At 46.3% G+C, this 27,118-nt stretch overlaps 1 long non-coding RNA gene across 2 annotated transcripts; it reads left to right on the top strand.

The window, feature by feature from the left end:
* The first annotated feature begins 2,553 nt into the window (after positions 1-2,553).
* Positions 2,554-21,509, top strand: LOC117719157 (uncharacterized). Of its 2 annotated transcripts, XR_004608131.2 has the most exons (5): positions 2,554-2,874; positions 5,158-5,319; positions 12,266-12,378; positions 14,639-14,747; positions 21,379-21,509. It is a non-coding gene; the product is annotated as an uncharacterized LOC117719157 (long non-coding RNA). The 2 variants fall into 2 exon arrangements; XR_004608132.2 differs by lacking the exon at positions 14,639-14,747.
* The last annotated feature ends 5,609 nt before the right edge of the window (positions 21,510-27,118 follow it).

Raw genomic sequence — 27,118 nt, 5'->3', positions numbered from 1 at the left:
GCATTCAGTCAGGGCGACAGGAACCCATTTCCAAGGGGATCAAATGATAAATGGAACTAAGGAGGGCCTGGGTGACGTCAGGGCTCTGGCTCCTGCAAACTGCAGGTGCCTTGGCTCTGGCTCCTCTTTCTGCTGGTCTCTTTTCAGACCAGTTTCTTGCAGTAGGAAACCCGCAGAACTGCAGCGATAACCTGCCCTCCCCACCATCCTGACTAAAGGAAGAGGAGCTGTATCCCAGAATTCCCGGGAGGAGGGGGGGCACGAGTTTGAGATTGATTGGACCAGCATAGGTCATGTGCCCACCTATGGCCCAATCACAGTGTAGCTGAAACTGGCTTTTTCTAGTATCCGGGAGGAAAGCCGGCCTCCTGGGTAGGAAGCAATTATTAATGTTTAAAATGGTATTTTAGGATTTGGAAAGATGGAGCACTGGTTAAAAGCACATACTACATTTGCAGAAGACCTGAGTTCAGTTCCCAGCATCTACAGCAATTAGCTCGCAGCAATCAACTCCAGCAGGCAGAAGTAAAAGACCACCAATTCAGTTAGCCCATGGTGGTGCAGGCCTTTAATCCCAGCACTCCCGGAAGCAGAGGCTGGCATATATATCTCTGTGAGTTCAAAGCCAGCCTGGTCTACAGAGTTGATTTCCAGTTCAGCCAAAGCTACACAGAGAAACCCTGTCTCAAACTAACGAAACAAAAGACCATAAACTCAAATGGGCAAATTCGTTTGTTTTTTATTGTGCACCGCAGAACAGAACTGGTCCAGCAACCTGTCTCTCCTAGCGCAGGTTTTAGAGAGCGACTCTGGACGGGGAAGATGAGGGTTTCATAGCTTAGGAGAACGGGCTTTCCAAACGGGGGCTTTGGCAGTCAAATAAGCAGTTACAGAAGCAGAACAAAAGTGTAACAAGTTGGTCATGATGAGCTCCTGACAGAATGGCATGGCTGCCATTTCTTGACCAGGAAGTACAGAAATGTGTAGCTGAGGTTATACAAGGGGCATAGCTTAATCCTTGAGAGAGGTTTAATCATAAACAGGAATGAACCTAGTTTAACTTTGCTATAAGATGGCTTTCAAACTTAAGATGGAGGCAGGTTGGTTTATCAATAACCACCTATATCTAACTCCAATTCCAAGGGAACTGGCGCCATTTTCTGGCTCTGGGCACCTATAGGCATGTGCACATACCCTGGCCCCACATATACACATGATTGTTGTTGGTGGTTGTGGTTTTTTAAAATGTGCTGTTTTACTTTTTCCCTCCTCCCCTTCTTCCTCCTCTTTTTATTTTTGAGAGTCTCTTTGTGTAGACCAGGCTGGCCTTGAGCTTATGATCCTCCTGCCTCAGTGTCCTGAGTGCCAGGATTACGGATATTTGTCCCTATACCCAATCAATTTTTGAGACATGCCGCATCTTACTGTTGTACAACTCTGGTGACCTGTAACTTGCTATGGAGATCGGGTAGATGCTGGGATTAAGGTGCTTATCTTTTAATTTAGAATTATTACTGGAATTTTCCTTTTTGGAGGGGGGGGCACTGTTTCATATAGCTCAGGCTAGGCTTGAACTTGTTACAGAGCTGATGATATCTTAGGACATTTGATCTTCCTGCCTCCATTTCCCAAGGGTTTTAAGTATACACCACCATGCATGGTCTAATTCTTCTCTGTTTGTCTCTGTCTCTTTGTTTTTCTTGAGACAGTTTCTCTGTATAGCCCTGGCTGTCTAGGAACTCACTCTGTAGACTGGGCTGGCTTTGAACTCAGAGATCCGCCTGGCTCTGCCTCTGGAGTGTTGGGATTAAAGGCCTGTGCCACCACCTCCTGGCTTAATTCTAATGAAAAACTACAGGGGCTGGAGAGATGGTTCAGGTGTTAAGAATACTGACTGCTCTTCCAGAGGACCTGAGTTCAATTCCCAGCAACCACATGGTGGTTCACAACCATCTGTAATGAGATATGATGCCCTCTTTGTGGTGTGTCTGAAGACAGCCACAGTGTACTCACATGCATATAATAAATAATTTTTAAAAACCCCTACAAATGGATGATTTGTGTGTGAATGAGCGATCTCTGTTGAGGGAATCCTTTAACGATCTCATAACCACCATCCCTTGAACATGCACATCTAATATCTACTGACCCGACTGCCCTTCCTGTTTCCCCGCAGTGCTGAGCAAGCATCCAGCTTTAAGGGCCGATTGTCCAGGTGTCAGCTGCTGGTCCTTCTGACCTGCACTCACAGGAGTTCCCTACAGCAGGTCCTCACCGAGGCAGCTCCTCTTTCTTCCTTCAATTTCTTCAATCTAGCTGCTGCTAAGGCAGTTTTCTCCGTTTACAGAAGAACTCTATTTCTACCGCAGATTGTGCCCCGAACTCCATGACCTTCTAGATACCCCTGCTGAGCTAAGAGAACCAGGGCTACCATCCCGTGAGCATCTCCTCAAGAAGAAATCTGATTGGCGTGGCTAGCACGGAAGGCAGGACTGCCGCTCCAATCAGCAGAGGAGCATGCGCAGCAGCCCACCAGCGTGGAGAGGCATGTGATTAAGCCAAAGGATGTTGGCTCGGTAAATGCTTTAATTAGTACGCATCCTTTGAAGGCATCCTCTGAGTACAAGCTGGCTATACCTTTGATCCCAATCGAAGAATGGGTGGCTGCCAGGCTGATTCATCTGTGACCTGAAGGAATCCCCGCCCTTGGCCTCCTAGCAATACACCTGAGCTGTCTCTTGTTCTTGCCAGATCTGTCATATCTTTATTGGCTTTCCTAATGACTTCTGTTGTTGGAAGTCATTCATTGCACTTGCTGCCTGAAACCTGATGAGCCTCTGAGGCAGGGAAGGAAGACCTCTGGGCCCCAAAAAGGTATGAGCTGACCCTCTTCCTCCTCCCTGACCTTGGCCCAGGAGCTTCTGGCTCCACACCTAGATTAAACATAGATCTTGCCTATGTGACCTTCTTTCTGACAGTTTGACTTCTAGATACTGACCAAGGACTTTGTCAGGCCCTGGGTCTGCCTTGGCAAGTGTCCAGTGAGACATTGTGACCTTATAGATGAGGAAGACCTGGGTTTGAGTCCCTACCTTCCTTCCTTCCTTCTTTCCTTCCTTCCTTCCTTCCTTCCTTCCTTCCTTCCTTCCTTCCTTCCTTCCTTTGTTCCTTGAAACAGGGAACATGTAGCCCAGGCTAGCTTCAGACTTGCTGTGTAGCTACATGTGACCATGAATTCCTGATCTTGCTTCTACCTCCTAAGTGCTGAGACAACAAACATGCCCTCCCATGCCTGGCTTGGACCTGATTTTTTTTTTCATAAGGCTGCAAGAAAGTATTGATTTCTTTGGAACTAGAATTACAGTCGTGAGCCACCATGTGGCTGCCGAGAAGTGAACCTGGGTCCTCTGCAAGCCATCTCTCCAGCCCCAAACTGATTCTTGATTGAGAAATCTATCATGAATCTTCCATAAGGGGTAAATAAAAATTCTAGCAAATTCTTGAGACATAGTGGACCATGCCTGGTAGCCTTTCCACCCTCTCCATAGGTAGGATTGGAAGCTAACCTTATTCTGAGGACTTAGTGGAAGATCGTTGTCTTACACCCAACAGCCTGACCATTCTGCTGACACTCATTGAGCTCCTGGTTGGCAAAACCAACCAACAAACCTCACATGGGCCCCAACAGCCACATATTTGAGGTCCTGGGTCTCTATCCCTCTCCACGTTGTGGAAGGATATTTGATTACATTGTGGACCCAGAGACTGTGAACTGGAAAAACTTGTTTCTTGTTGTGGTGTGGCTCAGCCCTAGCGCACACTTTAAACCCAAGAGCTTTCAGTAAACAAGAGCTAAATAAAGTGAGAGATAGGTCAAGAGGCAGCGCAGGCGACAGCTGAGAGGGAGTAAACGCAAGGCAAAGCCAGTGAGCAAGAGGAAGTCAGGAGGAGAGAGACGCACAGGAAGCAGAAAGGAGGATACTCAGCTGGAAGGCTTTTGAGACAGTGTGAAGAAGGGGAACTGGGTTTTTCCTGCTGGGGAGCAGTGGAGTAGGAGGGTCAGCTGGGTGTGTTCTCTGCCTTTCTGAGCTGGCAGGCTTTCACGTTGACATCTGGCTCCTGAGTCTTCATTGGTAAATTGAATGTTTGGGATTCTGTTTTTAAAACAGTGGGCTGGAGAGATGGCTCGGCCGTGAAGAGCACCGACTGCTCTTCCAGAGGATCTGACTTGTCTTTGATGGCTGTTAGTGTTGACACTGCCTCTTTAGAGCCCAGTTTTAGATTGACGCATGGCCGTTCCAGTTTCTTAACAGAGAACAATATCTATGGATGTATTTCCTCATTCCTTCCCTCCCTCCCTCCCTCCCTCCCTTCCTCCCTTCCTCCCTCCCTCCCTCCCTCCCTCCTTTCCTCCTTCCCCATAACTTGGGCCCATGAGCATTTTCAGTCTGGCCACTGCTGTGTCTCTGATCTTCTTTGTCTTCTGTCTCAAACCTCAGACCCCACGCTCACTTCTGCTCTGAAATCCTCTTTTTCATCCCACTCATCCGTGGTCTCTGGGGCAAATCTCTTTAGACACGATAAACCAGAAGGATAAGGTCGGGAGGCCCGGTATGCGGATTATGCTTTGGCTCAGGAATCAACAGTAAGGTGCTTTTCCTCCCATCCCCAGAACACATGGGCCCTAGAATTCAGGGATGGACATGTAGTTGTTCCCTCACACTGAGCTGTCAGCCTCCCTCAGGATGTCCACTACCCCTACTCTGAGTTCTGCAGGTTTGGAGGGCATGGTTTCAGGAGGTTTGTGCAGAACACAGCTCACTAACCCAGAGGCCAGGGCTACAAGCAACCTTAGGGCTTCTCGTGTCTTTTGCATTGGTTATTTTTCCTGCGTTTGGACAAAAGACAGGACAAGAGAAACATAAGGAGGAAGGGTTTATTTTGGCTTATAGTTCAGGTACTGCCCATCATGGTGGGGAGGGTGTAGCTGCAGGAGCATGAGGTCACTGCTCACACTGAGATGACAGCCAGCAAGCAGAGAGATGAATGCTGGAGCTCCACCCGTCTTCTGTATTTCATTTTGTCTCTGTCCCGGACCCCAGCCCGTGAAATGGTGCCTCTCACGTTTATGAGGTATCTTCTCACCTTGATAAACAGAGTCTGGAAACGCCCTGACAGACATGTCCAGAGGTTTGTCTTCTCAACGACTCCACATCCTGCAATGTTAACGGTGTTAAACCATCTCACATTTGAACCAAGAGAAGGAGTGAGTGAGTGATTGGTCTCCGTGACAGGAAGCAGTGAAGCCAGTGCTGTGTGGTGAGTAGACACGTCTGCAACAGCGCCTCTGAAGGTTTCTTATACTTCCATGTCCTCATGACATGTTCTGATGACATGTCCCAGGTCATCAGAACCATGGGCAACTTCGACAGCCAGCAAGATGGGTGTGGGTGGGTGCACAGCAGTACGTGTGTCCATGGGGCAGAGGTGTCAGACTCCCTGAAGTTGGAGTTGCAGGTGGTTTGTGAGCTACTCAACCTGGGTGCTGGCAATCCAACTCAGGTCCTTGGTCAGAGTGGTACATGCCCTCAGAATCACTGAGCCATCTCTTCAGCCCATGAACTGAGTCTTTAAAAAGAGAAGATTTGCGCATTTCTTATTCAGGTGTGTGCCTGCAGAAGTTTATGTGCACCACCTGTGTGCTGGTGCCCCAGAAGGCCAGAAGGGGGCACCAGATCCCCTGGAACTAGAGTTAAAAGCAGGCATGAGTGTAGTAAGTGCTCTTGACCACTGAGCTGTCTCTCCAGACCTTATAAATTCAATTTTTACAATTTAAAATATTTGATTAGCTGGGTATAATGGCTCATACCTTTAATCCCAGCACTTGGGAGGCAGAGGCAGGCAGATCTCTATGAGTTCAAGGCCAGCCTGGTCTATATATTGATTTTTTTTTGAACAGCCAGGGCTACAGAGAGAACTTATCTCTATAAAATAAAACCAAGTATTTTATTAAATATTTGAATTTTTAATGTTAAAAAGGGGGAAAGTGCAGAGGGGTATTTTATTATTGTGTGGGCTTCTTAAAAACGCCAGGAGTTAAGTAGCTTACAAATGTATGACTTTTAAAACCAAATAGTTAAGGGTCATGCAGAGAGCTCCAGGGCTGCAGCCTGTGTGACTCATACCCTTGCTGGAGTGGACTGTCAGTAGTGCCATTAAACCTGAGTCTTCCTGCCGGTAACTTCTCACCTATACGTAACTCCAGTAAACTCATTGCCTCATCCAAAGAGTTAAATAAATAGAAATAATTTCTTGGGAGGGGTGACAGAAACACAAAAGACTTGAGCCTAACTCTAGACCTTTCAAGTCAGAGGAGACGCTGAACTTGGTGGTGCATAAATGCAGTTCCAGTGCTCTGGGCTCCTGGAGCAGATGCTGGCGGTCAGGGGGTAAAGTCATCCTCCCTACATAAGAAGTTTGACACCAGCCGGGCTCTGCCTCAAAACCATAAAAACAACAGTCAAGGGAGAAATGAAGTGGCGGCTGACAGCTCGCACCCGAAGGACAATCTGCAGGTCTCTAATAGATAAAAAAGAACAGTTTATAAAAGATTTTCACAGCTGGCCAGTGTGTACACGTCTGTAGTTCTAACTTGGGAGGGCTCAGGCAAGAGGATCACTTAAGCCAGGGGTTCAAGACCAGCCTGGGCAACTTAGAGACCCTATCTTGCCAATAGTATTAAAGTCACATGCTAGACAGCAAGGAGGTAAACGCAGACTTCTGGGACTAGAACCAAGAACACAAAGTCATCCAAAGATGTTCCTTTTGGACTAAGATACATCAGTTAATAAGTACAAACAAACAAACAAACAGAAAAAAAGGAATAGAGAGCCACTGTTTTGCAAAACCCATGAACCATGGGTCTAATTAATGACTGCCAGAGGATGGTGAAACTATGAAACCAAAGTTCAACAAGAGGAGATGTATGCAGAATCCAAGAGGATGGAGGGGAGGAGGGAAGGTGACAGGCAGGAAAGAAGGGGGGAAGGAGGGAGGGAGGAGAGATTGAGAGAGAGAGAACACAGTTTGTGGCCTCTGGATCCTGATATTTTGTCTGAGTTTGGTAACACACACCAGTACACAGAAAGCTGAGGCAGGAGGATGGAGTGTTCTAGGCAGCCTGAGCTACAAAGTGAGACTCTGTCTTTAAAAAGAAATTAAGGGGTGGTGGTGGTGGTAGTGGTGGTGGTGGTGCTGGAGAGATGGCTCAGAGGTTAAGAGCACTGACTACTCTTCCAGAGGTCCCGAGTTCAGTTCCCAGCATCCACATGGCAGCTCACAACTGTCTGTAACTCCAGTTCCAGGGATCTGATGCCCTTTGGTCTCTGTAGGTCCCAGCCATGCATATGATGCACAGACATACATGCAGGCAAAACATATACACAAAGTGAATTAAATATCTAAACAATTTAAAGGTTTATTTGTTTATGATTTTTGGGTGCTTTGTCTGCATCTCCACCTGCACACTAGAAGAGGGCATTGGACCCCATTGCAGATGGTTGTAACCCACCATGTGGTTGCTAGGACTTGAACTCAGGACCTCTGGAAGAACAGCCAGTGCTCTTAACCCCTAAGCCACCTCTCCAGCCCCTATCTGAACAATTTTTTTTTAAAAAAGAAAAACATATTGAGGAAAACACATTATCTAGCCAAAACAATCTCCCAGAGATCACCTTTTAGAGAACCGGAAAAGTAAAAGAAAAAGAAAAACCAAGATACAGTCTACAGTCCATACATAAAAAAGGCAAAGTACACAAGAAATGTATAAATTTTCAAATTGGTCCTTAAAATGAAAAGGATTTAGCAGAAAAAGCAATTCTTGGTCAAAATGTGTAGCCTTAAGTGTCTGAAATGTTTTGATTCAGGATGGCCTCCACAGGTGCAGATACTTGCAGGTTGGTCTCCAGTTGGTGCTACTGTTTGGGGAGGCTCAGGACGTGTGGCCTTGTTGGAGGTGTGTCACTTGGGGTGATTGAGAAAAAAAGCCTCAGAGCCCTTCCAGTTTGTTGTCTCTGCATTTGAAGATGTGAGCTTTCGGCTTCCTGCTCTTACTGCCATGTCTGCTGCTTGCCCCCAGCTTCCTCACCGTGATGGACTCTCATCCCTCTGAAACCACAGCTCAGACAAATTCTTTCTTCTATAAGTTGCTTTGTTGTGATACTTTATCACAGCATTAGAAAGATAATTGTGTGCCCATACTAAAGATTGATTTTTATTTTATATGTGTACTTACCTGCATGTGTGTGTGTGTGTGTGTGTACCATGTGTGTGTAGGGTTCATAGAGGCCAGAAAAGAGATTCAGATCTCTTGGAACTGGAGTTGCAGAAGATTGTGAGTGGCCATGTAGGTACCGGGAACCCAGTTCTCCTCTGTGGCAGACAGTGCTCCTAACTGCTGAGCCATTTCTCTAGCCTTGTAAATGCCTGCATTGAAAACGAAAGACCTCAGGTGGGTGGAGTGGCACACACCTTTAACCCAGCTCGAGAAGCAGAGGCATGTATATCTGAGTTCTAGGCCAACCTGGTCTACAGAGCTAGTTCCAGGACAACCAGGGCTACACAGAGAAACCCTGTCTTCAGAACCCACCATCACCACCCCCACCAACCAAATCTCAAGTTAATAAGCTAACTTCTTATCTTGAGGAACTACTAGAAGAGCAAACTGCATCTATGTTGGGCAGGTGGAAGATGCAGACATAGATGTAGATACAGATGCAGATATAGATATTGATATAGCACAAACGTAGTGATTACAGGAGAGAAACAACAGAGTGCAGCTATAAAGTTAAAAGTTAGTTCTTTGAAAAAAAAATCAATAAATCTGGCAAGCCTTCATCCAGACTGATGAAACAAGAGAAGCCAAATAACTAAATCAATAACAGAATCGGGGTCCACTGCTCGGAGGAGCAGGGGGTGAGGGAGTGACGGGAATCATTGCACACAACACACTGGGTGATAGGTGTTCTAGGTGAACTGGCTGGTGCTTAGAGACGCTGATTGCTACAACTGGATTAAGAAGGAATGGGAGGAACTGAGGTGGGACGTAGCTCATTGGTGAAGAGCTTGTCCATTAGGTACGAACCCTGGGTCCAACCCCCTAGGACCATTAAAAAAAACAAAGCAAAGACAGGGCTGGAGAGATGGCTCATCAGTTAAGAGCACTGACTGGTCTTCCAGAGGTGCTGAGTTCAATTCCCAGCAACCATATGGTGGCTCATAACTATCTGTGATGGGATCTGATATCCTCTTCTGGTGTGTCTGAAGACAGCGACAGTGTACTAATATAAAATAAATAAGTAAATCTAAATAGAATGTTCTGTTTGAGGGATATATATATATATATATATATATATACACACACACACACACATACATACACACACATACATATATATATTTAAGCAAAGACAAACAAGAAAGAGAAAATTCTAAACATGCTTCAACTGATAGGTTTTGCATCAGTTAATGAACTATCACACCCAAAAGAAGCCCCAAGACAAGACAGTTTTCTAGTGGATGGCAGCAAACATTTCAAAGAGACTTTAACACTAGAATTTGACATTCAGGAAGAAATGTCTTCTAATTCATCCTCTAAGCCAAATACACCACACACACACACACACACACACACACACACACACACTTCTGATCAATATAATTTGTTAACATTTATGTAAAAACCTCAGCAAGTGGCTGGGGAGACCACTCAGTGGTAAGGAAGGGCCTGGTTTCCTTTTGGTTCCCAGCACTCGAGAGCTGATGGCTCAGAACTACTCTTCTTCCAGGGGATCTGGCTTCCTCTTTGGCCTCTGTAGGCTCCCTCACTCACATGCACACATCCGTACATGCACAGGTACACATGCACATAGTTAGAAAATTAAGTAAACCTGTGGTAGTGCTCAGATTTCACCCTTGCACTCAGGAGACAGAAGCAGGCTTATTTCTGTGAGTCCATGGCAAGCTTGGTCTATACTGGAAGTTCAAGGCCAGCCAGAGCTACACAGTAAGACCTTGTCTCAGGCCAACAAAACCAAGTAAACAACCAAACAGAAAAACCTCGAAAAACAGGGCCAGTTGTGTCAGCAGAGCCATGAGGTATGACTGACGGGGAGATGGCGCACAGTGTAGGACGCTCACTGTGCAGGCATGGGGATCTGGGTTTAGACTTTGTACCAATGTCAGAAGCAGGTTCAGGGGCATGTGCCTGTAAGCCTGGTACTGGGAGCATGGTAGGAATGGTGACACAAGGGTCTCTGGAGCCTGCCAACCAGCTAGTCTAGGTGAACTGGCGCTCTCTAGACTCAGTGAGAGATCTCATTTCAAAAGAGAAGGTGGAAATTGGTAGAGAAAAATCCCTGCTATGGCTGGGGGTGGGTGGTGGTGGTGGTGGCGGTGGTGGTGGCGCATGCCTTTAATCCTAGCACTTGGGAGGCAGAGGCAGGTGGATTTCTGAGTTTGAGGCCAGCCTGGTCTACAGAGTGAGTTCTAGGACAGCCAGGACTATACAGAGAAACCCTGTCTTGAAAAACAAAAACAAACAAACAAACAAACAATCCCTGCTATCAAGCGTGGCCTCCACATGCACACAGGAATGGGTACGTACATACACAGCAAACAAACAAACAAACAAACAAACAAACGAATGTATATCAAAGAAAGCAATATGCAAACATTAGCTGTGTTTTTGCTTACCATCAAGAAACAACCGGAAAATAAAATTAAGAAATAAACCTAGGGCTTGAGAGATGACTCAGTGGTTTTAAGCACTAAATGCTGTTGCAAAGGCCTTGTGGTGGCCCACACTCACCTGTAAGATTAGTTCTGGGGGATCCAAACATATTTTAACTTCTATGGGCTCCTGCATACATGTAGTCCACATACATATACTCAGGTACACACATACACACACACACACACACACACGCACGCACGCACGCACGCACATGCACACACACACATACACATTAAATCAAATAAATAAGTATTCAAAAAGAGAAAGAAGCTCAGGCCTTTAATCCAAGCACTTGCTAGGCAGAGGCAGATGAATCTCTGATTTTAAGGCTAGCCTGGTCTACAAAGCTAGGGGATCCAGGGCTATACAGAGAAACCCTGTCTCAAACAAACAAAAAACAAAACAAAACAAAAAAACAAAAAGAAAGAAAAGAAGAAAACAACCCTATCTACAATAGCATATGACTTTAAAACCTGGAATAAATTTGAGAAAGGAGACGCAACATTTGCACACTGGAAATTATGAAGCATTACTGAAGAAATAAATTTAAGAATCAGTAAAGAGATGAAAAGAACCTGTGCTCATGAGTTGGAATATTTAATATTGTTGACATGGCAACCTACCTTGGAGCAAGCTACCCATCTGATGTCGTCTCTATCAGAACAAGCTTCATGAAAATTAATGGGCTGTAGAAAAAATCTATCTTCTCATTATTGTGAAATAGCAAAGAGATCTAACCAACTAGAACATACTGAAGGGCTGGGAACGTGGCTCAGTGGGTAGAGCACCTGCCCCGCATGCACCAGATCCCAGCTTCCACGCCCAGCATCACACAAACTGGGACAAGGGTGCACACTTATAATCCTCGTGCTTAAAAGGTTGAAGGAGGAGAACCAGAGTTTAAGGTCATTCTTGGCTTCATATTAAAGTTGAGGCTAGCCTGGGCTACATACATGAGACCCAAGGAACAAATGTGTAGGATGCAGTTTCCCAATTTCAAAACGTATGACGAAGCTGTCCTGAACACACCACCTAGACAGCGTGGTGCTGGCATGAGGTAGGTGGGATATAACTCGACATGTGAGCAGACAGAAACCATAGGCCACTGCAATCCATGTGGAAAATATTTAATAAAATGCAGTGTTTGGACAATGTCCAGTCAGGTTGTGTGGCACTCTCTGGAGTACCAGCTATTCAGGAAGCTGAGGCAGGAGTCTGAGGCCAGCATGAGGTAAGATAGCAAGACCCTGTCCCTCAGTTGGTAGACTTGCCTACCACGCAGAAAGCCCTGGTTCTATCCTCAGCACCAAAAATTTCAGGAGTGATGATGGCACACAGCTATAATCCCAGTACTAAGATGGATCAGAAATTGAGGCCATCCTTGACTACGTAATGAGTTCCAGGCCAGCTCCATGAGACTTTGATTTTCATCCTGTAACAAAGCTGATGTGATTGGATTTATCTGAATTTCAGCATTCCTATGATGAGACGGGGCAAGAAGCTTACCTGGAAACTCAAGGCCTAGCTACAATGGAGCGTGGAACAGACCTGCACACAAAAGAGACCTTGTATCGGCAAGATGGAAGGTGAGACCTGATGCTAAATGTGCCTGCAGACACATACACAAACACACACACACACAGACATACACACACACACAGACATACACACACACAGAGACATACACACACACACAGACATACACACAGACATAACACACACACACCATATGCATACACGGACACACACACACAGACACACCAGACACACACCATACATACACACAGAGAGACACACCACACACACAAAGAGACACACACATACACCATACACATACACAGATACACACACCATAGACATACATACACACAGACACACACAATACACATACATACACACAGGCATACACCATATACACACACCATACACACAGAGAGACATATACACCATACACACACAGACACACACATACCACACACACGCACACACCACAAACACTACAGATACACACTACACACACACACAGAGGCACACACTACATACCCACAAACACACAAATGTGCATATGCACTAACAAAAGATAAAAATAAAATATTAAAGTGAGCTGGTGGGGGTAGACTGGAGACAGCACTGAAGAGCACTGGCTGCTTTTGCCGAGGACTCATTGGTTCTCAACACACACATCATGACTCATGGCCTTCTGCAACTCCAGCTCCACGGGATCTGATGGCCTTTCCTGGCCATTGTGGACAACAGGCATTCATAAGATACACAGACATATGTGCAGGCGAACACTCAAACACATAAAATAAAAATAAACAAATCCTTTGAATGGTAAGTTGGAGTGTAGTTGAAAAGTTTCACCAGAAGATATAAAAATTCTAAGCTAGAATATCAGACTCTTCTTAAACATATAATGTAAAATCAGACAGGACCAACGTCAAACTTTCCTGAAGTTAAAAAAAAAAAAAAAAAAGTTTGGTTCTGATATTTTTTGGTATGAAATAGTTTGAATTTTACCTTTCTGAGACAGGGTCTCTCTCTAGGTAGTCCTGACTGTCTGGGAACTCATTATAGAGACCAGGCTGACCTCAAACTCACAGAGAGTTTGAGGTCAAACTCTGCCGCCCCTCCACCCTTCACCAAGTGCTGGGATTAAAGGCGTGCACCACCCCCTGCAAGAAGTTTGAAGTTTTTAAAACTCTCAGTATAACTTATTTATAACTATTTTTCACATCTGCTTATTTTTGATGTAGAAAACATGATATGTGGATATCAGAGAAGAGTTTGTGGGAGTCAGCTGTTTTTATTTCTGAGTATGCATGTGTAGGGTGGGAGGGTGTGTGTGGGGGATGTGCTCTTAAGTGCAGTTACCCACAGAGTCCAGAAGGGCACACTGGATTTCGAGAACTAGCATTACAGGCTGTTGTGAGCTGCCCTATGTGGGTGCTGGGAACTAAATTTGGGGTCTTCTATATTGGGGTCTGGGAATCGCCCTACAAACCACTCAGATCTCAATCTCAGTAAAATAGGGATGGTTTATTGAATGCCACACCCCAAGACTGATACATCAGGGTCACAGACCAGATGCAGGAGCTGGCTTTGACCTTGAGTTAAGATCCTACAGGGCTTTTAATCCTAAAACCCACAAACATCTGTGCCAAGTTATTCTACCTAGGGACAGGGAATTTCCTTAGAAATGCCTTTGTTGTACATCTATTCGGTTCCCATTGGTTGGGGTATTCAGCAGTGGCAGGGGACTTGCCTTGTCTAACATGCATGTCTTAACTTGCCAACCAGGATGTCAGTTACCCACATACACGTCTCTCTGCCAAGCAGGATGTCAGTTTCCAGGGAGGTCTTGGGAACTTAAGTTTTACTTGACCCCTTCTCAAAAAAATGGAGGCCTTATTCCAAATAGCTTCTTATCCTGGTGCAGGTGTCTCTCTTATGCTGGGGTCCACCCCAGGGACAGCTTCTACCATAAAAGCTTAGACACAGGTGCAGGAAGTGCTGCCTGGTTGATGATTTGGGTCCAAGCTTACTGTGGCTAACTATACAAAGCAGTTCTACCTGACTTCCATTGTGATTGGTTTCCAAGAACACCAAAGACTATCCTAGCAACAGCAATGGTAGCACATGAAAAAGTTTCCTTAGTAACAGCACAAAATGGCCGGCCAGACAGGTAACAGTAACCCCGGCCTTGACATTTTACCTAGGTCTTAACACTCTGGAAAAGCAGCATCCATTCTAGAAACCACTGAGCCATCTCTCCAGCCACACCACTAAGTTAAAACTTTGTTTCCTTTAAGTGTTCTCTCTACAGCCCAGTCTCCTTACTTGTAGGTGTCAAATGTGTGCATCTCACGAACATTCAGATTGGCCTAAGGTGGCTCACATCGTCTTATTGCTGGGCTCTAATTCCTTCCCTGACAACTTGTCACGTTAAGTGCCAGTAAGTTGCTTTGTTCACTAACTGGCCCCGCCAGTCTGCAGGTTTTGCGTTGTCTTTCTAAAAACATTAGGACATGGCTTTCTTTAGTCATTGGTTCTATACTTTCCATTCATTCCTGGTTTTATGTGCATCTCCTCTTTCCATTTGCCCAGCTGCTCTCTGTCCCACCTCTCCTGTTGCATGTTTGGCTTCCTGGGTTGGGAAGATAGCACAGTTGGTAAAGGACTTTCTGTGCAAGCAAAAGGACCTGAGTTCATCCTTAGAAGCCCTGGGGAAGGGCTGGGAGTGGTGCATGGGTTTTGCAATCCTGGTTCTGCTGATGATGATGGAGGAGGAGCCTAAGATTCGCTGGCCAGCCAGTGAAGCCTACTGGTGAAGTTACCAGGCAAGTGAGAGAACTTGTTTTAAATTATGATATCGCTATTCCTCATACAACCACGAATGCATTATAAGTTTAGAATAGGTGGCAATGGCTGGGCAGTGGTGGTGCAGGCCTTTAATCCCAGCACTTGGGAGGCAGAGGCAGGTGGATTTCTGAGTTCGAGGCCAGCCTGGTCTACAGAGTGAGTTCCAGGACAGCCAGGGCTACACAGAGAAACCCTGTCTCGGAAAAACAACAACAACAACAACAACAAAAAAGAATAGGTGGCAATGTCCCTTACGGGACATTCTTTTTAGTATCTGAACTTAAATATGATAACCATTGATATTCTTTAAATTGATGTTACATTGTATGATAAAGAAATTGAGTAGAGAAAACACAGACATATGTATAAACACATGTATAAACAAAACACAACACACCCTCATGTCAATTATAATCCTCATTTCTGCAACTCGCCTTAGCTGGTATTTATAATTACCTTCCTCTACTACCCATTTTGTATTTCCTCTACCCTCAGCAAGCACCTTGGTAGGTCTTGGTTCTTTTCCTGGAGTAGTGACCCAACCCACATTCCTGATGGGTCTGTGCCCTTTGTCACCCTGCCTGGATTAGGCTGTTGTAGTTTTCCATAGACTTTAGTCACAGGATATAGTAGCATCAAGAGATGTCGTATAGGATCTTCTGCACTCCAGACATAATCTTCCTTATCTCCATCGTGGAGGAGCAATCCAGTTTCCTCCTGGTAATCTGAATCTGTCACCCCTCCTAACACTGCTATTCCTTTCTTAGCCTGTTGGCTTAAGGGCATCAGAAGCCCAAAGTGATCAAGGCAAAGTCTGAGGTTCTAGTTTGATGGAATGTTTGTTGTGGGTCTCAGCAGGGATGCTCCCACTCTGGAACCAAAACTTTTAGGCCAGCAGAACTTAAGGTCAAGGAAAGGGAAGAGGAAGCAAACATTTCCTGCTAGGTCACTTGGGGTGACAGTGAGTGGACCTGTTCCTTTTCCATGCATTGAACCCTGGGCTTATGGATCCTGGCTATGGGAGAAACTGTACTGTATATCGGATGCTGATTCAAAGCATATACCGCCTTTTGGAGAATCCTTCCCCAGCCCTCCAAGCTGCTGCCACCTAATTGACAATGTAACTGTGTCTTCAAAAGCCATTCCACCTTTCAGTCAGACCAGCTGCTTCAGGATGGTGGGGGACATGGTAAGACCAATGGTTTCCATGGTTATGGGCCCACTGTCACACTTCTGGCTGTGAAATGAGTTCATTGGTCAGAAGCAACACTGTGTGGAACACCATGATGGTGGATAAAGCACTTTATATGTCTGACGGTGGTTTTGGCAGAAACATCAGATGCAGGGCAGGCAAATCCATAACCAGAATTAGTATCGACTCCAGTAAGGACCAAGTGTTGTCTTTCTTGATTACTGAACCCCTCCTCAGCTGAAGTCATCTTTTGATGAGCATATACATGGGACAGAAATATCTTCACATCCTTCACCCATTTGAAGAGCTCTGTCCACATATTTCTTCCCTAGACATTTTCCTAACCTTTTCCAATCATGCTCTGTCCAAGTCCCTGACCATCCAGCTAATCCATTGACTCCAGTCCCTGAGTGTTAGCAGTCACACATCTGGACATTTCCCCTTGACCCCAAAAATGTATGAATATGTGTACTGCCTGGAATTCTGCCCACTGTGAAGATTTCCCTTCATTTGTGTCCTTCAGGGTTGTGCCATAAAGTGGTTGTAAAGGTGCAGTATTTGTTTCTGGGTAGTGTCTGCATAACGTGCAGAACCATTGGTAAACCAGGCTCTAGTCTTCTCTTCCTCAGTCAACAGATCATAGGGAACACACACATACACACACACACACACACACACACACACACACAGAGAGAGAGAGACAGAGAGACAGAGAGAGATGGAGAGACAGAGACAGAGAGAAAGAGAGAGAGAGACAGAGAGAGAGAGAGAGAGAGAGAGAGAGAGAGAGAGAGAGAGAGAGAGAGAGACTTACAGGCTGTGGCCTAGCTTGCCCAACAATGGCTTCCTAGATATAGAAGGTCCAAGTATCCAGTAAATGTTTAGTCCATGAAGCTGGATGTCTTGGCTTATCTCCAGTATATACTGGAATCCCAAAGACATAGGCTCTAATGCCAGTGAAGAAATGGATTTGCTAACAAAGTTGGAATGAACAGGCAAAGAGAGAGCGCTTCCCTCTTCTATATCCTTTATATAGGCTGCCAACAGAAGGTGTGGTCCAGGTTAGAGGTGGATCTTCCCACCTCAAAAGATCTGGATCTCAGGAGGCAGAGGCAGGCAGATCTCTGAATTCTGAGTTTGAGGCCAGCCTGGTCTACAGAGCGAGTTCTAGAACATCCAGGGCTACACAAAGAAACTGTCTCAGGGCTGGAGAAATGGCATGGTGCTTAAGAACACTTGTTCTTCTTGGAGAGGACCCAGGTTCGATTCCAACACCCAGATGGTGGCTCACAACTGTCTGTAACTCCAGTTCCAGGGGATCTGAAGCCTCCTTCTGACTTTGGATGCACGTAGCGCACAATAAAATAAATAAATCTTTAAAAAAAATGGAGAGAGAGAGAGAGAGAGAGAGAGAGAGAGAGAGAGAGAGAGAGAGAGAGAGAGAGATTTTTCTTTTTTTTCAGCTTTGCAGCTTCCAGGGCCTCGTGCATACAAGCAAAACCATGCACAGAGCACGGCTGCCACACTGGCCAGTTATCCTAGGGGCAGCTGGAAGGTATGACAATGCTGTGCTGTCATGAGAGGGGGCTGCAGAACCCTGGGCTGTGCAAGGGACAAGAGCAGTGTTCAGCCCCCTAATTTTCCAGGTGTTTCTATAAACTGATACTGCAGGTACTCCTAAGACAATTATGCAAGTGGATAAAGACCTGTGTTCATGGCTCCTTGCATAGTCCGAGGGTAACTTCAGCAGAAAAAAAAACCACTCAGTTCTTCTTGAGGATCACAGAGATGAATCAGGGCAGCTTGCCCCCCGGAACTCCTCAGTGGCTGGCAGAGGAATAAGGGAGAGTTGTATTTATTGACATGAGGGAAGTGAGAGACAGTTGTTGGATGGATAGATGGATAGATGAATAGTTGGATAAATAGATGGACAGATAGGTGGCAGATTTATAGCTTGGCTTTTGATGAGAAACACAAGGGTTTATTAGAGCTAAGCCATCTAATACATGAAGGGCATTGGAACGGAGCCTGGGAAGTTGTTTTGTTTTATTTTCTGATGCAGGATCTCTCAGTGAATCCAGTGCTGAGCTCAGCACCTGGGCTGTTAAAAGTAAGAAGTCTAAAGCTCTTTACACACACACACACACACACACACACACACACACACACACACAAACACACGCATATATATTTAAATATATACAAGTATAAATGTGTGTGTATATATATGTAATATATATATATATATATATATATATATATATATATATATATATATGCATATATTTGAGACTGGTTCTATCTACTTAGCCCTGGCTGTCCTGGAACTCACTATGTAGACCAGGTTGGCCTCAAACTCACCTGCCTCTGCCTCCTGAGTGCTGGGATTAAAGGCGTGCACCACCACCTGGCTGACCTTTCTGCCTTTAGCTCCCAGCCCTGTGGCTGCGGGTCTGCTCCACCACGTCGTTTATGTGGTGCTGGGGCTCAATCCTGGGGCTCATGCATGCAAGCACTCTAGCAACTGAATCTCATTCTGAGACCCTGAGACTTAGTCCTTCACACAAAGCACTGTACCAGCTATTTAGACTTCAAGTTCCCAGTATTTATTAGCTAAATACATTAGATTTACAAGAACCACCAAACTAGGTGAGGAGGCCTGTTGGCCTAACACTTAAAAAGCAGAACAGATACAGGCTGGACCACCCCAGAAGAAACACTTCAAGGAGCTAACATTTGCAAACCAGACCAAATTAATCAAGGCCTCCTAAAAGGCAATTACTTGAAAAAATAGTGGTTGTCAAAATCGCCTAGGCCCATAATGATAATAATACATGTTATATGCTGAATTAAAACTAAGCTAAATGATAAAGGAGGTTTTTTCCTGTGGTGTTTAACTTCAATAAATTAAATATTAATTTTTAGAACCTAAGCAAACCAAGGAATAAATCTTTTCTGTACACAAAAACCACCTCGGAGGGCATCAGAGAATCCCACACTTGCGGTCGACGTGCTTATGGGGTTGAGGTTATTGGAGAAACTCATCTCTATTTGTGTGGGCCTGAAAGGGCACCGAATGTGTAGCCTCTTGAATTCTCATGGGAAGTGGGCTTTTGTCACAGCTTCCTGATCCACCTATGCTGGCGACAGGCCACAGATCACATAAGACCCAGGGGACACTGTTCCCAAACCAGGAGTTGAGGTTGTGGCTCAGTGTCCCTCGGAGATTGTCCTACCTTTCTATGGAATACTCTGGGACTGCAGCTGTGGTATACCTGAGTCACAGTCAGTCAGCACAAGACTGGGCAAACTAACACTGTAATGCTATTTGCTCCCTTGTGCAAAGTCTAGCAGGCAGCCTGTGGTGGATGGAATTGGTACAGCCCTCATAGACTCCTGTGCTCGAATGCTTGGCCCACAGGGAGTGGTTCTATTAGGAGGTGTGGCCTTGTGGGAGAAAGTGTTTTACTGTTGAGGCAGGCTTTGAGGTTTTATCTATGCTTAGGCTACCTCAAGTGTAGAATACAGTTCTGTTGCCTGTGGATCAAGAAGATGTAGAACTCTTGGCATCTCCAGCACCATGTCTGCCTGGACACTGCCATGCTTCCCGCCATGATGACAATGGCCTGAACCTCTGAAACTGTAAGCCAGCCTCAATTAAATGTTCTCCTTTATAAGAGCTGCCATGGTCATGGTGACTCTTTATAGAAATAAAATTCTAACTAAGATAACCTCTCTTCCCCATTCCCTTGGGGTTGGGATAGAACACAGCCTCCGGCATGCTAGGCAACCACTTTACCACTGAACTCTCCAGCCCAGCATCAAAACGGATGAGCAAGACCTACCACTGTGCTTGTCCTACCCTGACTGGTCACTACTGACCTGAGTCCAGCAAGCATTGGAAGGAAAGCTAGCTCTATTCCCAAACGTGCAGCTCAAGGACCTTTGCACCTCAAAACTTCACTGTAGGAAAATGGAAGGGACTGTGCAGACCTGCCCGCTGTGCTGATCTGACCTTGGGTAGCCCCATAGCCTCATATATTCGAATACTTGGTCCCCAGATGATGGCTGTTTGGGAAGGATTGGAGGTGTAGCCTTGTTGAAGGAAGTGTGTCATGTGTCACTGGTGGTGGGCAAGAGGTTTCAAAAGCCTCCTGCCATCCCAGTGGGTCTCTCTGTTTCCTGTTTGTGGGTCAGACATGAGCTACAGATGTCACTAGAGTGCAGTGTCTGCCTGTCTGCTGCCCTGCTTCCCACCATGACAGTCAGGCTCCTATCCGCCTGGAGTTGTAAAACTCAATTAAGCCCTTTCTTCTGTAAGGTGCCTTGGTCATGGTGGTTTATCCCAGCAAGAGAAAAGTAACTGAGACACCAACTAAACAGTTCACAGAAATGAGGACATTTTCATATCTTGCCAGTAATTCAAAGATCTTCCATAAGGAAGAAAGATTTCTTATTATTTTAATTATGCATGTGTTTCTGTGTTTGTTGTTTTTGAGGGAGTTGGGTGTGTGCACATAAGTGCAGTATCTGTGGAGGCCAGAAGAGAGCACTGTATTCCTGGAGTTACAGGTGGTAGTAGCTCACATGTGGGTGCTGGGAACTAAACACAAGCCTTCTGCAAAGCAGCCAGTGCTCTTACCCCTGATCCACCTCTCCAGCCCCACGTACTTGTTATTCTCTTTATATGAGTTCTCACTTTATAGCAATGGATGATCTTGAACTCCTGATTCTCCTGCCTCTGCCTCCCAGTTGCTAGGACTATGGGTGGGTACTACCATACCAGGTCTCTCTCTTTTCTCTTTTCTTTCTCCCTTACTTCCCCCCTCTCTCTCTCCCTCTCTCCCTCCTTTCTTCTTTCCTCACAGTCTTGGGGCTCATAAGACAGTTCCATGGGTAAATGTACTTACCCTGCAAGGCTATTGGCTTAAATTTAATCCTAGGAGCCCTCATAAAGGTGAAACTGTAAGCCAGCCCCACCCAAACTAAGCTATGCCCAGTGTGACATGCAGTCTCCTTCTGCTGCCTGCAGATCAAGACGTAGAACTCTCTGCTCCTCCAGCACTGTGTCTGCCTGTACCCTGCCATGCTTCCCGCCATGATGATAATGGACTGAACCTCTGAAACTGTAAGCCAGCTCCAATTAAATATTTTCCTTTATAAGGGTTGCCTCAGTCATGGTATTTCTTCATAGCAATAAAACCTTAAGATATAGCCCATCCAGGCAGAGGCCTGCCCTGGATACATGGGGACTTCTGGAGTGGGGGAAGGGTCTCCTTGGGAATCCTCAGTTGGAGGCTCCATAGGAAATCATCAGCACACAGCCCCAGAAACACTTGGTGTCCGCGCTTGGAGATGGATGGTGATCCATGTTAGTGGTGACTGAGGCCAGGGCCAGTGTCCCACAGTTGGGACTATGTCACAACAGTTGCTTCTAAATAGATGTCATGACCAGCTAGGCACAGTCTCTTGTCTTTGTCTGGTCTCCCCCACTTACCTGAGTGCAGCCTATGCTTACAGAGTCCCTCCTGGGGACATTCAGGCATGTCCCCAAGCCTAGCCTGGGCTTTTCTGTTCTTCTCTTGGGGCTGTGTGCTGGGGGGGGGGGGGCAAACCTGTTAATATTAAATGTTATCACTCAACCAACGGGTCCTCTGGAGACCCCAGAGAATGAGAAAGGAAAAACAAAGGTTATGTAACCCATAGTAGGAGATTGCACTCCTTCAGCCAGGTGTCATGGCTCCACCTGGAAACAGGACCACTGGGATGCTGGCCAGAGATGCTGGCCAGAGCTGGTAGTGTGCACCATGGTGGGAGCCGAAGCCTCTGCAATCCAGTGCTGGGTCCTGAACCAGGGCTCGGTATGGAATGATCAGTGGATTTATAGAGCCCAAGGTGCCCCGCCCCCAGCAGCCCCAGCAGCCCCAGCAGCCCCCATACTCTAGGAAGGGCCTGGCTTTAATCTGAAGTGGAAAAAAACAAAAACCATCTGGAGGAATAGCATTTCCTAAAACACAGGAACGTAGCTGCTGAGAAAAGCTTGCCAGCAAAACAAGGAGAGTGCAGACAGGACATGGTGATACAGAGCAGTAGAGAGATGAACGAGTGGGCTGTTTCTTACCTGGCCCACATTCCCTGGAAAGGCGAGTGGCTGGGGAAGGCAAGGGCCCCACTGGAACCAGAAGTGTTTCTGGATTTTCTCTGTAGCAGCCCTGGCATTGTCTCTTCCAGTGATAGGAGCTCTTCTGTGAGCTCCTGTCTGTCCCCCTCAGGGAGCCTCTGGTTTCCTTGAGCCAGAATGCATGGAAGAAAGACTTTAAACCACCACGGTGGTGTAAACGTTCCACCAGCATCACAACTGGCAGGCAAAAAGAAGTTCACTATATACATACATGCACACATGTCCATGTGCACTGACAGACACCCACATACATATGCACACTTACACACACTTACACACATGCATACTTAGCACACACAGGCACACACACATGCTTGCACACATGCACACAGTCATGCACACACACCTCTTGCACACGTTTATGAGAACAGCTTGCTGTCACAGCTTAGATTTCTGCAGGAGCTGTTTCAACTGTCACGTTAGCCTGTCTCCCAGAATGCACTTCAAGGAGGCCATGCTACAGTAAATAGACTAAGCAGACATTTCTGGCCACTTGGAACCTCACCAGCAGTTCAGCTCTGCCTCTGTGTGGAGCTTACTGGGCCAGACCCCCTCCACCCTTGTCCTGGGTTCTCTCCTAGAGCCTCCTCTCTGCAATCTAAGAAGGAACAAACTCTCCTCCAGGGCCTGAAAGGCTCTGTGACAGGCCCTCATCCTCCAACTCCTATCTCCCATCCCCTCAGCTCTGGTCCTGCTGACTTCCGTAGATCTGCCTCAGTACCTTTGCATTCCCTATCCCTCTGTCTGGAAAACTCTTGCCCAGGTCTGAGCAGCAGCATTCCCCACCTCCCCGCCCCCAGTCTCAGCTCATATGTAGGTCACTCCTCCAAAGTCCCCTAACCATCCTGGAAGAAGGTTATAACACACGTACCCGTCACCTTCACCACATATCCCCTTCCAGTCCGTTTACAACACATGACCTGCCTGTCATGTCTGCCCCTGCCTTGCATGTCCAGTCTCTTTTTGCCTCTCTGTAAGAATCTAAACTACTCAAGCGCTGAGGGGATCTGTGTTTACTGTGTCCCCAGCACTTAGAATCACATAAGATACATGTTGCAGCCCAGAAAATATTGGTTGCCTGGAGACCAGTGTCAAGCATTGTCTGGGGAACTGGGTTCTGGGATTCCTGTCCCCAGGGAGCTCATGATTTATAAGAGGTGACAAATGACCAGAATTCCTGCTACTGTGTAAGTAACCAAAGTGGGCAGGGAAAGGCTAGCCAGCTCCATCTGGGAGGACCACACCTGGCTTCCTGCAGAGGGTGCTCCATACTGGTGGTCAGGGAGGCCTTCAGGATCTTATCCAAAGGAGGGAGGGAGGCAGCTGCATAGACCTGCATAGCTTTTGGAGTTTTAGCAGCAAAGGCCCTCAAGGCAGGCACTACTCAGTGCTACCCTGAGAATAGGTATTAGGTTAGGGACAGCTCTGGCTTGTCCTAGAGACACTAGTGAGTCACTGGGAAGGGACCCCACAGCTGATATTTTGGCTTCTTCACCATGAAGGCTTTTAAATTGAGGAAGGACTCAGATCTACATTTCCAAAAGGCCCCTCTGTCTAAATTGGTGTTTCCCATGTCCCTTGCCCAGTTATGGCCATCCTCAGGCCTACTGCCAAACAATTCCAGTACTGGCTTTCTAAACATAGCCAGCCTTTTCTTAGCAGCACACACTATCGTGGCATGATCTTGAGGCAACTAGACTGTTTTAGAGTCTCTGTGACTCACATTGGTCACTTGGGTAACCATTGTGACCAGCTAGTTTCATTGGTGGAGCTACATCCCAGGGCGGGGCATGCCAGGTGGGAGGGGACAGGGGAATGAGGATGGAGAAGGCAAGTTGTTCATTCCCACACTGGAGCAGAAGCCAGTGCCCTTCAAAGTGTCAGGGAGGGTCACTACTCCTTCCTGGGGTTATTTTTAAAAATTGAATTAGTAGATATTGTCCACAAATCAGAAGAACTTAGAAAAATCCTCGAAGCATCTTGTGGGTTATCCGAAGGGTTGGCTGTGGTATGTTTTGTAGGTCTTCAGAGTGGATCCAACACACTGACTTTTAGGGTAAGAAAAACCATGGAGGTATGTGTACATGTATCAGTTGTTTGTGCAGCCACAATAACTGATAGGAAGAAACAACTTGCTTTGGTTCACAGTTTCAGACGGTTTTACTCCATCGTGATGAGGGAGGCAAAGCTATATATGGCCTAGATCATGGTCGTGGGGGGTGGTGTGTGTGATGAAGTTGGTTCATATCACAGGGGACCAGGAAGAAGAGAACCAAGGCTGAACCAGAGGCCAGCCTGTTGCTCCCATTTATTTATTTATTTGTTTATTCATTTATTTTCGAGACAGGGTTTCTCTGTGTAACCCTGGCTATCCTAGAACTCACTCTGTAGATCAGGCTGGCCTCAAACTCAGAAATCCGCCTGCCTCTGCCTCCCAAGTGCTGGGATTAAAGGCGTGCGCCACCACTGCCCGGCTTGTTTGTTTCTTTGTATGTGTATGTATCTGTGTACTACATGTATGTTTGGTGCCCACAGAGAACAGAAGAGGACACTGGATACCTTGAAACTTGGGCTATAGACAGTTGTAAGCTGCCATGTGGGGTGCTCTGGACGAGCAGCCAGTGCTTTTTAACCACTGAGCCATCTCTCCAGCCCCCAGGTTCTAATACTCAAGGATCTGCCCCTAGCTACTACTTCCAGAAGTGAGGTCTACATCCTAAAGTTTCCTTGGCCTCCAAAATGGCACCACAAGCTAAAGGACAAAACATGAACATGTGGGGAACATGTGGGGAACATATGGGGAACATAGCAAACTGAAGCTATGTCAGTAGAGTGTGTGTGTGAGCCTGTATGCTATGTGTGCCTTGGTGCCTGTATCTGGTTGTGCATGCAAGCATGAGAGAAAGAGCCTGCATGTGTGCTTTGATGCATGTCTCTGTGTGCACATGCACGTATGTGAGTGTGTGTGTGTGTGTGTGTGTGTGTGTGTCTTGATACTTGAGTGGGCCTGGCTCTTAGACACACATACTTTCATCACCACAGACCTACCACATGCCAGACTGAATCCCAGATGCTTAGAAACCAAATGCTGTGTCCTCACAAGACAGGAGACTCTCCATTTTACAGTGGAAGAAAACAGAGGCTCAGAGAACTTGCCAGCAGCTCCAGGGCCACACAGCTGGGTGCACCTTAGGCTCTCTCACCTGCTCAGTGTCTTTCCACTTTGTACTTCCAGAGCTTGGTGCAGGGGGTCGGGGTTGGGGGGAGGGGAGGTTGCAGTGAGCATTTGACCAGCTTCAAAAAATCTCTTAGGTGACCCATCCACACATCCCACACATACAAACTGAATGCCTGTCTTTTTCAAGGTCCTGTGCTGGCAACAGTGAAGAAGGGAAGCCAGGTGGGCAAAGTTCCTTCCCTCAGGAGCCTGGGGATCTGGTAAAGGGTTAGACATTAAATGTGCAGGGTGTGTGAAGGGTCAGGAAGGGAATATGGTATGGTAAGCGGGCTGGGAATGCCAAGGAGCAGAAGTGAGCTCCCTGACAGAAGGTGGTCAGAGGACACTTTCTGAAGAAGGGACATTTGGCCTGTGGTTCCTGCAACCCAGGAAGCTGAAGCAGAAACATTGCTTGGGCCCAGGAGTTTGAGACTAGCTGGGGCCACATAGTAAGACTCCATTAAAGAAAGGAGGAGGGGCTTTGAGGATGTCTCAGCAAGTAAAGGAACAGCATAGGCAAGCCTGGGGTTCACTCCTGGGAACCCACACGGCTGGGGCCAGGAATCTATCATTTTAGTACTTATATACTGGGATGGGAGGCAGAGAAGAGAAACGTCTGGAAGCTGGAGAGCCAGCGACCTCAGAGTACACAGAGCAGCAAAAATAAGAGGCTCTGCTTTAACGAGGTGGAGAGAGAAAAGTGACCCTCAAAAGCTGCCCTCTGATCTCCACAAGGACACCATGGTATGTATGCACACACACACACACACACACACAGAGAGAGAGAGAGAGAGAGAGAGAGAGAGAGAGACAGAGAGAGAGAGAATTAATAATAATAACATTTTAAATAAAGGGGAGAAAAGTGTACTTAAACCCATCTGAAACTGCATGTTTTCCCACCCATCCACTTTGTTTCCAGAAATTATGATTCTGAGACTAATATTTCATGAATAAATGCCTAGGCTAAAAGCTTTGTTTGTTCCCTGACTAGTTCATAACTTAATTTCATATTTGTTCTATTCTAAGTCATACCTGGTCCTCAGTTCCATGTGACCTGTGTCTGGGGCGAATCTCCCGTGCCTGACTATCTCCTAGAATCCTTTCTTTCTCTGCAGGATGTCCCACCTTCTCATTCTGTCTCGGCTCATTGGCATAGGCTTTTTTATTGACAGAGGAAGCTTCCACACATCGCACAAGAAATTATTTCTACAAAAAAAAAAAAAAAAAAAAAAAAAAAGAGGTAACATTTGAATAAACACTAAAAGCATGAAGGAAGCCTGTGAGACCGTGACGCCTAAAAATGTCAGCTGCTACACCTGTGAACTCTCACCAACATGGCTGCCTAAACAGGAGCTGAGCAGGGATGGCACCAGT

Source organism: Arvicanthis niloticus, chromosome 13 (genome assembly GCF_011762505.2).
Source record: "Arvicanthis niloticus isolate mArvNil1 chromosome 13, mArvNil1.pat.X, whole genome shotgun sequence".
Taxonomy (NCBI): domain Eukaryota; kingdom Metazoa; phylum Chordata; class Mammalia; order Rodentia; family Muridae; genus Arvicanthis; species Arvicanthis niloticus.
This window is presented reverse-complemented; position numbering and strand designations above follow the sequence as displayed.